Source organism: Marmota flaviventris, chromosome 6 (genome assembly GCF_047511675.1).
Source record: "Marmota flaviventris isolate mMarFla1 chromosome 6, mMarFla1.hap1, whole genome shotgun sequence".
In the NCBI taxonomy this organism is placed as follows: Eukaryota; Metazoa; Chordata; class Mammalia; order Rodentia; family Sciuridae; genus Marmota; species Marmota flaviventris.
In genome coordinates this window covers 15058686-15073504 of record NC_092503.1, presented here as the reverse complement: position 1 = coordinate 15073504, position 14819 = coordinate 15058686, and the positions used below count along the sequence as shown (strand labels likewise).

Here is a 14819-nt window from a genome sequence, read left to right as displayed (position 1 = left end):
TCATAAAACTGGAACCAGGCCAGTGGCACACACCTGTAATCCCAGCAACTTGGGAGGCTAAGACCGGAGGATCACAAGTTCAAGGTCAGCTTCAGCAACTTAGCATAATCCTATCTCAGAATTTTTTTTTAAATTTTAAAAAGCTGGGAATGTAGCTCAGTGGTAAAATGGCTGAATGTTCAATCCCCAATACCATGCAAAAAGAATCATAAAACTGATTCTCCTGGGACAGGGAAGAGCAGACATGGAAGAATTCTGTCTGCTGTGTGACCGGTGGAATAGCCTAGAACAGTGCTTCTCAATCTTTTGCATCATGACACTCAAAATAATAAAGCAGAAGTGAAGAGGCTGCTCATGCTGGACTTGGACAAAGTCAACCCAGACACTCCAAGAGCTGGGAGACCAGAGCCTCACCTTGGCCTCCCTCCTGGGCACATCACCTGAGCAGCTCTGGCTAAGAACATTAACAGGTCACCTGAGTTCTCATTTTTGACATAGTAATCTGCATTGCTCTAGTGTGATCAGTATGATATTTCAGGCTGTCGGTGAGGAGAAGACAGGAGATGAGCAGAGAAATAACAGCTTATCACAGCACTTAAAATCCACCATGGTGGGCTTCCCTCTAGCCACACAAGGCGGGCCCTCCCTTGGTTCCATCAGTGGCCTACATTTGACATCATCTCACATGCAATGCTCCTAGATGAGGCGGGAAACAAAAAACCATTCTAACTCATTATTGTTACCGTCGTCATTGTTACAGACTGACCTGAGCCCAGACAGAAATCATCCTAACAGGCTTTTTGCAATCAACCATAGGGCTCTGTTTTGCAGGAAATCAGTGGATGGTCAAAAAGTACAGAATTCTTCCCATACAAGAGGCACAGGGATTCTGAGAGGGGTGGGTACGAGCAGCAGAGGTTTGACCAGGACAGAGACATCTAGAGTGTGCTGTTCTGGTGTCTGGATGCCCTCAAAGCCAGGGGAAGCCAAGGCTCTACCCAGAGGAGGGGAAGAGAGAGGAGATGTCCAATGTCCATAAAGGGCTCAACCTCAGAGCTGGAGAAGCCGTGGGTTTCAACTCAAAGGCACAGAAGTACACAGTGTCCCTGCCTGAGATGGTGCAAGGCCCTGGCGTTGATGGGGCAGGAGGTGACAGGGAGGCTGAGAAGTGGGGTGGGCTGGCAGCATGGGACCCAGTTGGTAAGGATGTCAAACACCCACCTCAGGGGACTTGACCTTCATTCTGAGCACACTGGGGAGCTCTCAGAGGGTGGGGTTTTCTTAATTAGAAGAAGAACGTAGTCTGATTTGTAATTTTGGAAGATTGCACTGGCAGCGATGGGGAGAAAGTTTAGAGAAAGACCCAGGGAGGCAAGTTAAGTCAGCTGGGGACCAAGGCAGTGAGGGTCGGCAGTGCAGTGCAGAGGTAGATGTGCAGAGTGGAGGTGAGGCTGAGGCGTGTTTTAAAGGCAGCTGTCTGCAGTGGGGACAGGGCAAAGTGACCGTTCCATTTTGGTGGCTCTGTATGGCAGTACCACCGGGCATGTACAGGATCCAGGAAGAAGGCAGTCTGACAGGGCCAGGGATGAGTCCAGCTTGGGCAGAGAGTTTGAAGGGTTAAAAGGAGATATAAAATATGTGGCTCCATTAGAAATACAGACACCGCACTCTGAAGAAAGGAACAGGAAGGTGACCTTGTGGCTTTTTGTGGGCGTTTATAGTGCAAGGAACCAAACTCGGGGCCTTGTGCAAGTGAGGCAAGCACTTTACCACTGACCTACACCCCAGCCCGACCTTGTAAGTTTTAGAGACACAGAGGACAGTGTCCTTAGGTAAGGGAAGGAGCAAGGCTAGTGGGAGTGCAAGAAGGACAGGCTAAAGGAAGGAGTCCTGGAAAACACCAACCCTGGAGCAGGCCGAGTAGCAGGAAGTTTGCAGGGAGTGGGAAGGACGCAGAGACATCCCCAGAAAGTTCAGGGGCACCAGAGCCAGGCACCTGAGTTTGCAGATGGAGGGAAGGATAGCAACAGGGTCACTGAAGGGAGAAAGCTTTGAATAAAGTCAGGACTGGATGACATTTGAGGTGTACAGTCAGGTCAGCGATTGCTAGGATTGGGGTATTGGGGAAAGGGGATTAATTACAAAGGCTTATGAATGAGCATTTGGGGATGATGAAAATTCCCCGATTTTAATTGTGATGGTGGTAGTTCTATGACTGTGCATTTGGCCAAACTCGACCGACGGACACACCTAAAAAGGGTGAATTTTATTGTAAATAAGTAGATCTTTATTAATAAAAACAGGCCTGGTGCAGGGGCTTGCACATGCAGTCCCATCTACCCAGGAGAATGAAGCAGGAGAATCTCTGAAGGGGTTCAAGGCCAGCTTGGGCAACACAGTGAGGCCCCATCTCAAAAACAAAAAAAAAAAAATGAATATTGAGAAAAGCCTGCTTTTTTGTTTGTTTTGTTGTTTGGGTTTAGTGAATTAATTTTTTCATTCTAATTAGTTATACATGACCGTAGGATGCATTTTGACACATTGTATGCAAATATAGCACAACTTCTCATTCCTCTGGCTATACATGGTGCAGAGTCACTCCAATAGTGTAATCAGACATGTATATAGGGTAATACTGTCTGTCTCCTTCTACCGTCCCTCCCATCCCCACAGCCTCACCCCTCCCTTCCCCTCACTCCTCTCTATACAAACCCAACTTCCTTCATTCTTCCTTATCCCCCCACCTCACTATGGATTATCATCCACTTATCAGAGAAAACATCCAACTTTTGATTTTGGGGATTGGCTTATTTCAGTTAGCATGATGTTCTCTAGTTTCATCCATTCACCTGCAAATGCCATGATTTATTGAGAAGATCCTGCTTTTTATGCCTTCGAGTGGCCATGGTGATGGCTTGCCACTCCTGGGCTTCAGTTGGTGCAGGCCTTTGCTCAGGACTAGGAGGACAATCTGCAGAACAGGCCCAGAGGGTCTGGACCAGTAGGAAAGACAAGGGTGCCCAAAGAGAGAAGGACACGGGGACATCCTCCAAGCGAAAGTTAGCCTGATTCACAATCTGTCCTGACTCACCGTGTGAGATTCAGAATCCCACAGTAGTTCACCTAGTGAGTTCATTCATTCAGCCAGTGTGCAGAAGGCCCTGCGCTCAGGGAGCCCCAACATAAAGATGCTGTCTCTGCTTCAGGCAGCTCACAGCTGGTAGAGGGGGCAGAAGTGAAATCCCAAGCACATGGTCTGCCTAAAAGATTGTGAATTTGACTGATACCTTATTTGCTTCCTGAGCACTTAATAATCATTAAATAAAAATCAAAATGTAATATAAAATCTTGGGAGCCACTAAACAAACATATGAATCTCTTTGTGCCCCTCTTGACACCAGCATATCCATTGCCAGGTAAAGACCTCAGCTGTTCTAGGAAATGAGAATTCTATCAACCATGGCTCTTGCCTGCACACCAGGACGGCTGCCTGCTCCTGATGTCACTCTCTGACTTATGACTAGTTAGAAAATGAATGTGTGGAATGGCCCTGGAGGAGCCCTCTGTGCCATTATCACACGTCACAGTGCCCCGGCGTTCCTCTTGTGGCCACACACAGGGACACGGTGAGCATCAGTGCACTGTGGTGAAATCCTCTTGAAACAATCAGTGTAAAGAGAAGGAAGGAAGCGGGGCCTGACCCAGTGGTTCCTGGAAGTCAGGAAACCGGCACTGGGAGGCGGTGGCTGAGAGGGCTACTTTCTATGACAGAGCAGGAAGCTGTGTGGGGACGGGGAGATGCACGAGTGGAGGCCAGGATCTCCTAATAAGGACCGGTATTTACTTTTCTTCAGCCCCACTCTGGGCCCTGCTGCTGACTGCCAAAATGCCTCTGCTCTTCATCACCCATGTGAGAGACGGGATAGTAATTTCCTGCTGAGATGACCAAGGGGAAGAGGAATGGGGACATTGGGGGGACTGGCTTCTTCAGGTGGGAAAATTCGAGCAGAGTGAATCACTATTACACTTAATCATTTCAACATGTGCTGAGTAGAGCGCCCTTGTGATGCATATCTGTCTACCCACTCCAGAAGGAAAGTCCCCACGGGGACCTGAAACCCAGAAAGGCTCTCCGTTCTTCTCTGATGTTCACCCATTCATTCTTTTCCTCAGCAAGTCGTTGTCAAGTACCTCAGGCAGGCAAGGCCATAAAACCCTGTAGGTCTATAAGGGAAGAATCCCAACATAAGCAAGTCCTTCCTTGAAGGAGAAACGTCTTCAGAGTGGCTGGTGTGGGGAGATCACATGCAGAAGTACCGGAGGGTCCAACTTTACCCTCCAGGTTTAACTTGCTAAATATTTACTTTCACTTTCCATCTTTACTTACAGGTCACGTGTTTTTCTACCTTGAACTATTGCTTGACGTTCTGTATAACCAAACAGTTAGTTACTGCTTTAGTTGGCCTTGGTCAACTCAATCTAACACTGATGGTAACCTACATGAACCAGTAGTTACCATCAGCAGCTTCATGAATCCATTTCCCTTCCCAGGGCTTCTGCATGGAAACTGGAAGTTTCCTGGACTCCTCAGCTCAGGGGTATCTGAGGCCTTGGCTACCATTCTCACATCCTTCTAGTGTTTTCTATATTTGCTTTAAGGTCGCTGAGTTTTCCTTCCTAAAACATCTTTCTTCATTCCTAGTAAGCTTCTCATGTCCTCTTGCCTCTTTTGTGTAATATTTTTCTGGTATATTTTTTCCAACTTATTACTGAAAACTACAAAATAGCACCAGATTCTTGACCAGCACAATACCGCTTAGAATATCCTTTTATAACCAATAGTTGACCAGAGATGGATCTTAGGAGGAGGGAGGAAAGAACACATCATTTTTTAAGGTTCTCTAGTCTTCTATTCTACAAATTACCCTATTATGGTATGTTTCCAAAATCCTCTCAAAGCTGATGGTTTATAGAGCTCCATAAACCTAATAGTTTATAAAACTTCTCAAAAAACAATCTCATGCCAAAAATATGTAGTAGGTGGTCTTGGTTTTCTAGCTACACTGTTTTGATATGGTCTTTAAGTTTTCATACTTTACAAAGCCTGTTTCATCATCTGACATAAATTTCATGACCTAAAACCACTCACAGGGAAGCAAAGTATATGGAGTGATGTTGTGGGAAAGTAAATTACATTCCATGCAGGAAAAGACCAGGGAGATGACATCAAAACCTTAGCGTGGGGGCTGGGGATGTGGCTCAAGCAGTAGCGCGCTCGCCTGCCATGCGTGCGGCCTGGGTTCGATCCTCAGCACCACATACAAATAAAGATGTTGTGTCTGCCGAAAATTAAAAAATAAATATTAAAAAAAAAAAAAAAAAAAAAACCTTAGCGTGGGACAGGGATACGATGAGCAGCTTTTCTTCCTCTTTGCTTTTCTGTATAGTCCACATCAACACATTGGGCAGCTATCAGAGAGTACAGTCAGTGGGGAGACGATAAACTCCAAGTTCTCGGGGGAAGTATACTACTGGAGCCAAACAGTTGCGAGGGACTCAGAACACATGCATGTACAGATCAGGCCCTTCTGTCACCTGTCCATCCTGTCACCTACCCATCCCTGCTGTCGTACTGTGTTTCCATGACTGAAGAGTTGCGACCAAAGAAAAGACAAAGAGCTAGAATGCACCTATGAGAACTGTACTCCTGCTCGTGGTTCTTCTTGCTCTGTCTCATGTTTGTTCAACCCAGATTCTGCAAAGGAAGTTCAGGATTTTTTTCTCCATGTGAATGGGTCCCAGGATGCTGCTTATGTACTGTTTTAGGGTGGAGAGAGGATGAGGGAACCACTTCTTCTCACCAGGCATTCTTTAAACAATGACTCATTTAAAGACAGTTGGCAAAAAGAGGTATCTGGCCAAGTTTGAATTCTTAGCCATTTATCCTTTTGAACTTAGTTTTAAGTGTGACTGTTTTACTTCATGTTGTGGCAAAGAGTGAAGCCCTGGAAGAACTTAGGGCATAAACTTTTTTTTATTGACCAAGATGGGACATAAAGTTATGCTATAATGGGTGCTTAGGATAGCAATCTGGGTCTCGGGTTAACAATCTCACAATTAGCATTTTTATGGCAGTTGGTGCCACACAGGACAGAGGTCAGGGTGTGTAACTGCAGAGAGACAGACTGCTTCTTTCTCACAGACAGGTGAGCAAAGAAATGCAGGAGGCCCGGAGGCGGGAGGTGGGGAGCAGTGGTAGGGCTCTGGGGCCTGGGGGCCTGCGCTGCTCTGCTTATCTCTGTGCAGTTCCTTCCTTCCCTCTGTCCCCCCGCAGTGCCTTCCCTTTGGCCCCCTGCCCTTTCTGAGGCACAGGGTGACAAGAAGGCACTGCATGCTGACACACACATTTTTTCTCCTCCTGTTGGGATTGGCCCAGGCCAGATCCAACAAAATGTGGAAGTCTGTCCAGGGACAGGGGACTAAAGATCAGCAGCAAAACAAGCAGTTTATGCAACTGGCGTGACCTTTGTCTTCACCCTGGTGACCTCACCAGGCCACATCTCTACCCAGGTGCACCCCTGACGTCATCACCTGGCTGGACTCCGGAAAGCAGGAAACTGCTGGAATGTGTTTGGGGAATTAGTGATGTCATCCCCGGCCAGTGCTGGAAGTGCTGGGTGGAGAGTTACTGGACTCTCCACCAAGGCATTGGGGGCCTTGGCACCCCGCAGAGTCACTGCCACTTGTCTCCCCTCCCCCCCACCCTGTTCAGCCAAGCTTACTTTGTTTTGCCCCACTCCCTCTGCTGTGGAAGCATGTACTGAATGTTGAGTTGCCCGCTGGGTCTGATTCAGGTCAGTGATGAAGCTCTTTGCAACTCCGTGGGGTACCGTCCCCCCCTCTCCTTTAGAATCCGTGGCTGTACACTTGCTCCACTGGGTTAGACATGAAGGCGAATTCATTCAGACCTTTGTAGGTTTATAAATCAAACGCGTGACTCCTCACATTTTGCAGAGATTTATGGCTGGTTATATAGTGAGAAAATTAAACAGTGACTCTCGGAGCGAAGCTTTAAGTGAGATGTATAATCTGTAACACAGCAAAGGGCCCACCACGGGAGACCTTGCAGAACTCATTAGCCTGGAATGCCACTCAGGAGCTCGGCACCTGCACATTGTCAACAAAATCACCTAGACCCCGTCTCCCCCTCAATTTCCACTTCTCCTGCCTTCCCACTCCCAGCCCCATAAGTAAAGAAAGAAACTTATAGCTTATTTTGCACAAGTCTCTGCAAAGGACCATCCTGTCTCCAGGGCTCCTTGGCCCTGATTTGGCCTGACATCTGCAGTCTCTCTGATGAGTTTAAAATGAAGCACATTCAGCCCTGCTTCACTGCACGGTGTCCCAGTGTCCTCTAACCCCATCACTGAATGCCTGCCTGTTTCCTCTTCACTCCTGGGCCTGAGTCCCCCTTCCACACAGTCCTTCCTTATCTCTGCATCAGAACTTCCTGCTTTCTCCCAAACACGGCCCAGGCACCCACTGTGTCCCTGCATTAGATCTCCTGGCTGCTTTGCAACCACGCCTTCCGCGAGGGAAAGTCACTTATGTCTGACCAAGAGAGGAGTCTTCCTGTCTTCATTATGCATGTTCAGGGGAGAGGAAGGTGACCAGCATGGTTCTCAGTTTCCAGAAATTATTTATCACATTGACAAGAGTAAAAAGCTTTGTGACTCATGGAAATGATATTTTCCTCTCTGGCACAGAAGGTCATCTAGGTCTTATCCATTTGTTTAGAGGATCTGTTCTCCCAGATTTGATGTGCAAATTTATTTTTAGCATAAGTATAAAATTACTCTCAATGAAATCAGCCTCAGCCAGGAAAATATATTGAGTATTAGTGTTGCCAGATATTCCTACTATTGCACTGAATTTTTAATCCATTCCCATTAATTCCTATGTGTAGGTTCTTTTTTTTACTTTCTGCATATGTAGAAACAGGGTGCTTGCAGTGCCTTCCGGTCTAGTGCTGCAATCAGCGTATTGATCTGTTGTTTTTTTCTAGGGCTTGATACAATACTCATTTCTCTTCCACTTTCATCTATAGCCTACTTGTTTTCTTTTCCCCATTTTTGGTTTGGAGTCTTAGTATAATAATGACAACTAAAATAAATCTTGGTTCAGGACCTGAGAGGCACGCATAAATAATATGATGCTCACAGAGCTTCTTTCTATTCTGTGCCCCCTCATTACTTTCATTATACTTTGCTAAGAGGCACGTAATCCGAAGCAGCACAGAATTAATATAAACCAAAATACCAGTTTTGCAAATTAAGGAACCAGATCATCCTTGGAGTCAGTCAGGGTTAAGTGGGAGGGATGAAAAAGGAAAGCTGAACTTTTAAGAAAAACCACATCCTTTAAAACTGGAAGTGTGACTTATAAAGACATATAATTGATAATTTCTGGAACTGTTAGCAGTTTATGTATATGTGTGTGTGTATTTGTGTGTGTGTGTGTGTGTGTATATATATATATAAATTTACCACAAATATTTTCATTTAATATGATATGCATGAGTGGACAATTTAATTATACATATGTGTGTGTATATATGTAAATTATATGTGTACATGTTTACATATATATCTATTTTATATGTATATAATATATTTATGTATATATTATATATGCATAAATATATAATATCGTATATTTATATATTACGTATGATATATGTAATATATAATATGTGTGTATATTATATATGTGAATATTATGTTTACCCATTCATATCATCTTAAATGAGAATATTTGTGGTTACATGATTTGGGGATTATTGGTTATCATGTATCCTTTTCTTGGGAGTATCAATGAAAATCCAAAATATTTAATTAGTTCTGGCTATACTTACTGATATAAAATCAGAGAACCAATGTAAAATAGGTGTGGGGTAATAATTTATGTTTTAAATGATCAATGACAGAATTTTATCAAGTTCCTGGGAGATCCAGAATAAAAATTCACTATCTCCTTGCCAACCCCCCCATAAGAATTTGCTAGGTGCCCACACTAAGTATGCGTCCTAGGCATTTTTAATAAAGGTACCACAATCTGCTAAGGAAGAAGCTGCCAGCTGACAACGTAAGGAGCTGAATCCATCGTGGATATCTGTCTCCCTTTGAGATCCCCTCAACATGAGGAATCAGTTGTGGAGCGCATGGGACCATGTGTACCAAATTTGTTGGCTTCCTCAATTCATCATCCACTTCCCAAACTTCTCTCTGTTTCTCCTGGATACAGAGTTCCCAGGACTGGAGATGGGCGAGGTGCCCCTCCATGACCCCCAGAATGTGCTCACCTCTGCATCTTTCCCCACAGATCCCCAGCTGAGGCATAGTGTACTTTCGTCCTTTGAGCATCCTTAGCCTTGCCAAGTCACCTTGCCCAGGATCTCCTATTTGTCCAGACCCCTCCAGAATAGGAAACCTGTCTCCAGTTCTCTCTACCTTCCTACAGTGGGAAGCCCAGTGCAGAACATTTGTTAGCACTGGCATCCTGCCAGCTCCAGCCAGCAATGGAATCGAAGTTCACTGCCAGTGTAAACTCCCTGGTATTACAGTTCCAGACTCAAAACCAGTCTAGAAATGCATTTTAGGAGATTTTTAGGAGAAACTCAAGGACTCACAAATCTTTCTTTTTTTCTAGCCTTTGGAATTGGTACTTTTTTTTTTCCTAACCAGTTACTGACCAACAAGACTATGAAACCAGGTCCAGATACATTAATTTATTAGTGTCCTTAAATAAGGACCCACAGATCAATTGTCCCCTATAAAGGAAACAACAAACTATCAATCTGTACCATCACACTCCACACAAAACACTTCTGTGATCAGCTATAAGAAAACTCATAATCAAGCCAGGTACATGGTGCACATCTGTAATCCCAGTGGCTTGGGAGGCTGAGGCAGGAGGATTGCAAGTTCAAGGCTAGCCTCAGCAACTTAGCAAGGACGTAAGCAACTTAGACTATGTCTCAAAATTAAAAATTACAGTGGCTGGAGATGTAGCTCGGTGGTAGAGCACCCCTGGGTTCAATCCCTAGTACCAAAAAGAAAAGAAAAAGAAGGTGAAGAAAGAAAAGAAAATTCGTAATCAAGCATTCCCCAGTGGACATCAACTGAGTATCCTATAAGTCAATTAATTCTGACACCATCTACCTGTAGATGATGTTGGATTCTGTAGGTTGAGCGCTCAGTCCCACAGGACTGGCCCTGCTCCAGACACTAATGGCAAGTCTGGGCTACCCATACTCTGCCAGATTGACTGAAAGCTGGGGTTCCTGCTACCCACCTTGGCTTCAACTCATTTGCTAGGACAACCCCCAGAGCACAGGGAAGCACGAAACTGGTTTACCCTAAAAATTACTGTAAAAGATAACAAATAAACCGCCCAGTGAAGAGGTGCACAGGGTGAGGTCTGGACGGGTCCTGAGTGTGGGAGGCAGCTCTACCCTGTGGAGTTGGGTGTACCACCCTCCTAGCTTGCAGGTGGCTCGCCAACCTAAGAGCTGTCAACTCTTGTTCTAGAGTTTTCCTAGACTTTAATCTCCAGCCTCAATCCACTCCATTCTTAGAGGCCTGGTGGGTGAAACTAAGAGCTCCAGCCTGTCTCCTTTTGGGGGTGCAATGGGGTACTGAACCCAGGCCTTGTGCATGCTATGCAAATGCTCTGCCCCTGAGCTACACCCAGCTCCCAACTGTCTCATCTTCTCAGTGTTACTGAACCAGTCTGCCCACCACCCAGAAGGATGGTCCCGAACATGAAGAGTTTTGCAAATAAAAGAATAATTCGCCCATAGCCACACATAAGGAGACAAAAGGCCCTGCACTCAAGTCCACCTCCCCAGGGACAGGGTTAAGGGTGTTTCAGGGATAAAAATAGGTTGGTCTGATGTGTAGGGAAGGTGAAGTCATCAGTGGTCTGCACATGCTAGCTTCATGGCTCTTCATAGGACCCACGCTCGGAAAAGGATTCGTTCGCATGACCTGAGGTGGAGTTGGGGGCCCTTTAGTTCATACGTTTGCCCACCAGATTCTTTGCAGGTCCAGTGGGGGTGATGGGGTTCAATAAGTTTGAACTAAAGGAGGCTTCTTCAAAAGTCTTTTGAAAGAAGCTTAAACCAATCATTGGCAAGGGAACCATACATGAGAGTGTTATCCATGGTAAATTAGTAGGTTTTCCTTGACCCGTTTTCAAAAGAAAGGGTGTGTTCTTTGATTTTTAAAATTTAGCTAGGGAAGGAGGATGACTCAATTTTCTTAAAAGAGGAAAAATGTTATTTTCATAAGGAGACTTGGTTATGTGAACGTCACTGCTGGCTAGGGGTCCCAACCTGGTCATCTCGTTAGCATAAATTCAAGTATGATCCAAAGAGCTCATTATGAATGATAGAAGATGTGCCTATCACTCTGAAATCCCGAGGGTGTTAGGGGCCCTGTGAATGGAAGTGAGAACAAAGACAAAATATATAGTAGACCCTCTGCACCCATGGGTTCAACCAATCAATCATGGTCAAAAATACTCAGAAAAAAAAAAAAAAGTGTCTCCACTGAACATGTACAGACTATTTTTTTTCCTTGTTATTTCATGAAGAATACACTATAACAAGTTTTTTTTTTTTTTTTCATTTTTGGTTCTGTGGATCAAACCTAGGTCCTCACACATACTAGGCAAGTGCTCTACCACTGACCTACATCCGCAGCACCAGTATAACAACTGCTTATACAGCATGTACATTATATTAGGTATTAAAAGTAATCTAGAGATGATCAGAATATAAGGGGGGGGGTTGTACATGTTATATGCAAATGTTATACTACCTTTTATAAGGGACTTGAGCATCTCTGGGTTTTGGTATATTTGAGTAGGGGTTGGGGTGAAGGTCCTGGAACCAGTTCCCTGCAAATACCAGGGCTGCTTGCTTGTCATATTATACCACTCGCAGCAAATCGGATTGCTCAGCAGTCCAGCCCTTGGTGTGGAAACTGATGTCCACATTTTGTACTGACATATTAGGGTCCTTACTTCAAGATTCACCATCATCGTCATCGTAGTCATCACCATTCTTACCAAAGCCCAGACATCCTTCCAAATGCTTCATAGAGATGAGCTCATTACTCACGCCAGCCCTGTGAGCACAGTAGGCGAAAAGCGACAAAGGAGAATTCTCATATTCTGTACATATTAAAGCTTATGGGCTGGGGTTGTGGCTCAGTGCTAGAGCACTCGCCTAGCAAGTGCGAGGCCTTGGGTTCAATCCTCAGCACCACATAAAAATAAATAAATAAAGGTATTCTGTCCAACTACAACTAAAAAATAAATTTTTTTAAAAAAAAAAGCTTAGGAGCCAGGCACAGTGATGTACACTTGTAATCCAGCAACTCAGGAAGCTGAGACAGGAGGATCAGAAGTTCAAGGCCAGCTTCAGCAACTTAGCAAGACCCTGTGTCCAAAAGTAAAAAGAACTTGTGTTGTAGCTCAGTGGTAAAGCACCCCAAGGCTCAATTCCCAGCACAAAAAAAAAAAAAGAAAAAAACAATTTCCCCCAAGAATAATACTTTCTTTTCAGTGGCAAATCAGTCAGTGTGTGTTCATGGTGTTGTGTGTGTGTGTGTGTGTGTGCTGAGCAGTAAGAAGTATAACCAAGCATGAAGCCTGGTGCTGCCCTCAGGAGGCAGCAGGATGTTGGGTAGAAAAGACCAAAACACCTGAAAAATTAAAGCAAATACAGTTGGAGCTGTTTGTTTGCCAGAAGAAAGGCGTCAGTGAGAGATGCATTAGGTGTTCAAAGGTGACAGAGACCACAGAGTGAGGCAGGCTGGGAAGGTTGGTTGTAGAGGTTAGGAGATTAGACAGAGTACTGGAGATTCTGTGGGCAGAGGACCACTCTGGCAGCGACCTCCTGGAAGGGGAAGGGACTGAGGCTGAGAGACCTTGAGAGGCAGGTGCTATGACCTGGGTATGGTAATGAGTCCCAACAGAGCAACAGTACAGGTGGAGAGGAAGATGTCTGCAGCCAGGAGACTCAGTGACGTGGAAGCACTGGAGCTGACAAGTGGCAGAATGTGAGGAAAGAGCCCAAGGGACTCCTGAGGATCTGGAAGATGGCACAGAACGCAGTCAGCCAACTGGCCTTGTGCATGCCATGTTGGTTGAGGTGCGTGTTTGACATCCAAGTCCAAGTGGTCCATCAGACAGTTAGAAACTTGTTTCTAGAGTCTAGGAGAGAGGCTCTGGCTGAACTTTGGGAGTTTTTTTACATTGCAATGATATACAGCCTCTGAATGTCTAACAGACGCTGAGGTTACTGAGCCTGAAAGACCTAATCCCTGCCCTGTAGGCTTAGTTCTGGGGAAAGCCAACAAACTGATACATCCACACAAAGTGTTCCAGGTTCCAGGATGCAAAGGGACACAGGAAAGGGAGCCACTTTTCCAGAGCTGAGAACCTTCCCTGAAGTGCCTCCAGATGTTCTAAAAGGGAGCAGCACTTACAGAGGTGAGCAAGGATAATGTACTCTCAGCAGAGCTATGAGTAGGACCATGACCACAAGCTGCCTGAGAGGCAGTAGCTGGGAATGAGTTTGACCCTGAAGACAGTGGGTGAGCCACCAGAAGCCCTAACCCACAGGAATGATGGGATCAGACCATAGCACAGCTGCAGGGGCAGTGTTGATGGCAATCTGTATGAGCTATTCCCAACCTGGGGGAATACCTGGGGTGGGGCGCTCAGATACTGTGTCAATATCTATCTGGACATTAAGGGCTACTCTTTGTAACAGTCAAAAGCCTTTAAACTTGTTTCAAACTATATTCTGCAAGCAAATAGAGTTGTACAGCAAATAAATTAGGAAATCTCTTCTGGTTTGAAATTTCATATATTATTTGTCTCACTTCTACAAATACTTCTGATGCAATATAATCCTCCACTTTTGACTTGTTTTCTATTGTATCAGAGTCATTATAAGGCCATCAGGACAGTAACCTAGGTTTCAGTCATCTTTTTCTCTTGTCTTATGGTATGGTTGATGCTACTTCCAAATGGCAAAGAGTTTGTCATCAAAGCTATAATAAAGTCACAGTTAGAGGTGAAAAGTTCTCTTTAATACCCTTGCATCTAAGAGAAGTGTAAATCCTTACTGCAATGCTCATATTAAGAAAGACAGGCTTTTTGTTTGTTTGTTTTAGCTAGATGTGGTGGCGCACACCTATTGACCCAGTAACTCTGGAGACTCAGATAGGAGGATCAAAAGTTCAAGTCCAGGCCAGGCCAGGTGTGGTGGTGCATGCTTATAATCCTAGCTCAGGGGGCTGAGTCAGGAGGATCGCAGGTTTGAAACTAGACTCAGCAACTTAGCAAAGCTATAAGCAACCTAGTGAGACCCTGTCTCAAAATAAAAAATAAAAAGGGTGGGGATGTGACTTAGTGGTTAAAACCCCCCCTGGATTCAATCCCTTGTACACCCCCCCCCCAAAAAAAAAAAAAAAAAAAAAAAAGAAAGTTCAAGACTAGTCTCAGCTATTTAGTGAGACCTTGTCTCAAAATAAAAAAAAAATAAAATAAAAAGGGCTGGGAGTATACCTCAGTGGTAGAATACCCCTGGCTTCAATCCCCAGTACCACAAAAAAGAAAGAGAGGTGGAGTAGAGGTGGAGAGAAAGGTTGCAGGCTAGTATGTTTTGCCTCCTACAAGAGCTCATTACCAAAAACTCAACCCTCCAAGTAGAGGGCAATCAGTGGAGCTCCTAGGTTGGTGAG

At 44.9% G+C, this 14819-nt stretch overlaps 1 protein-coding gene across 1 annotated transcript in view; it reads left to right on the top strand.

Annotated features, from left to right (window-relative positions):
* The window catches only part of Mthfd1l (methylenetetrahydrofolate dehydrogenase (NADP+ dependent) 1 like), a 189341-nt gene that overhangs the window by 133801 nt on the left and 40721 nt on the right, over positions 1-14819 (top strand). The window lies entirely within an intron of this gene.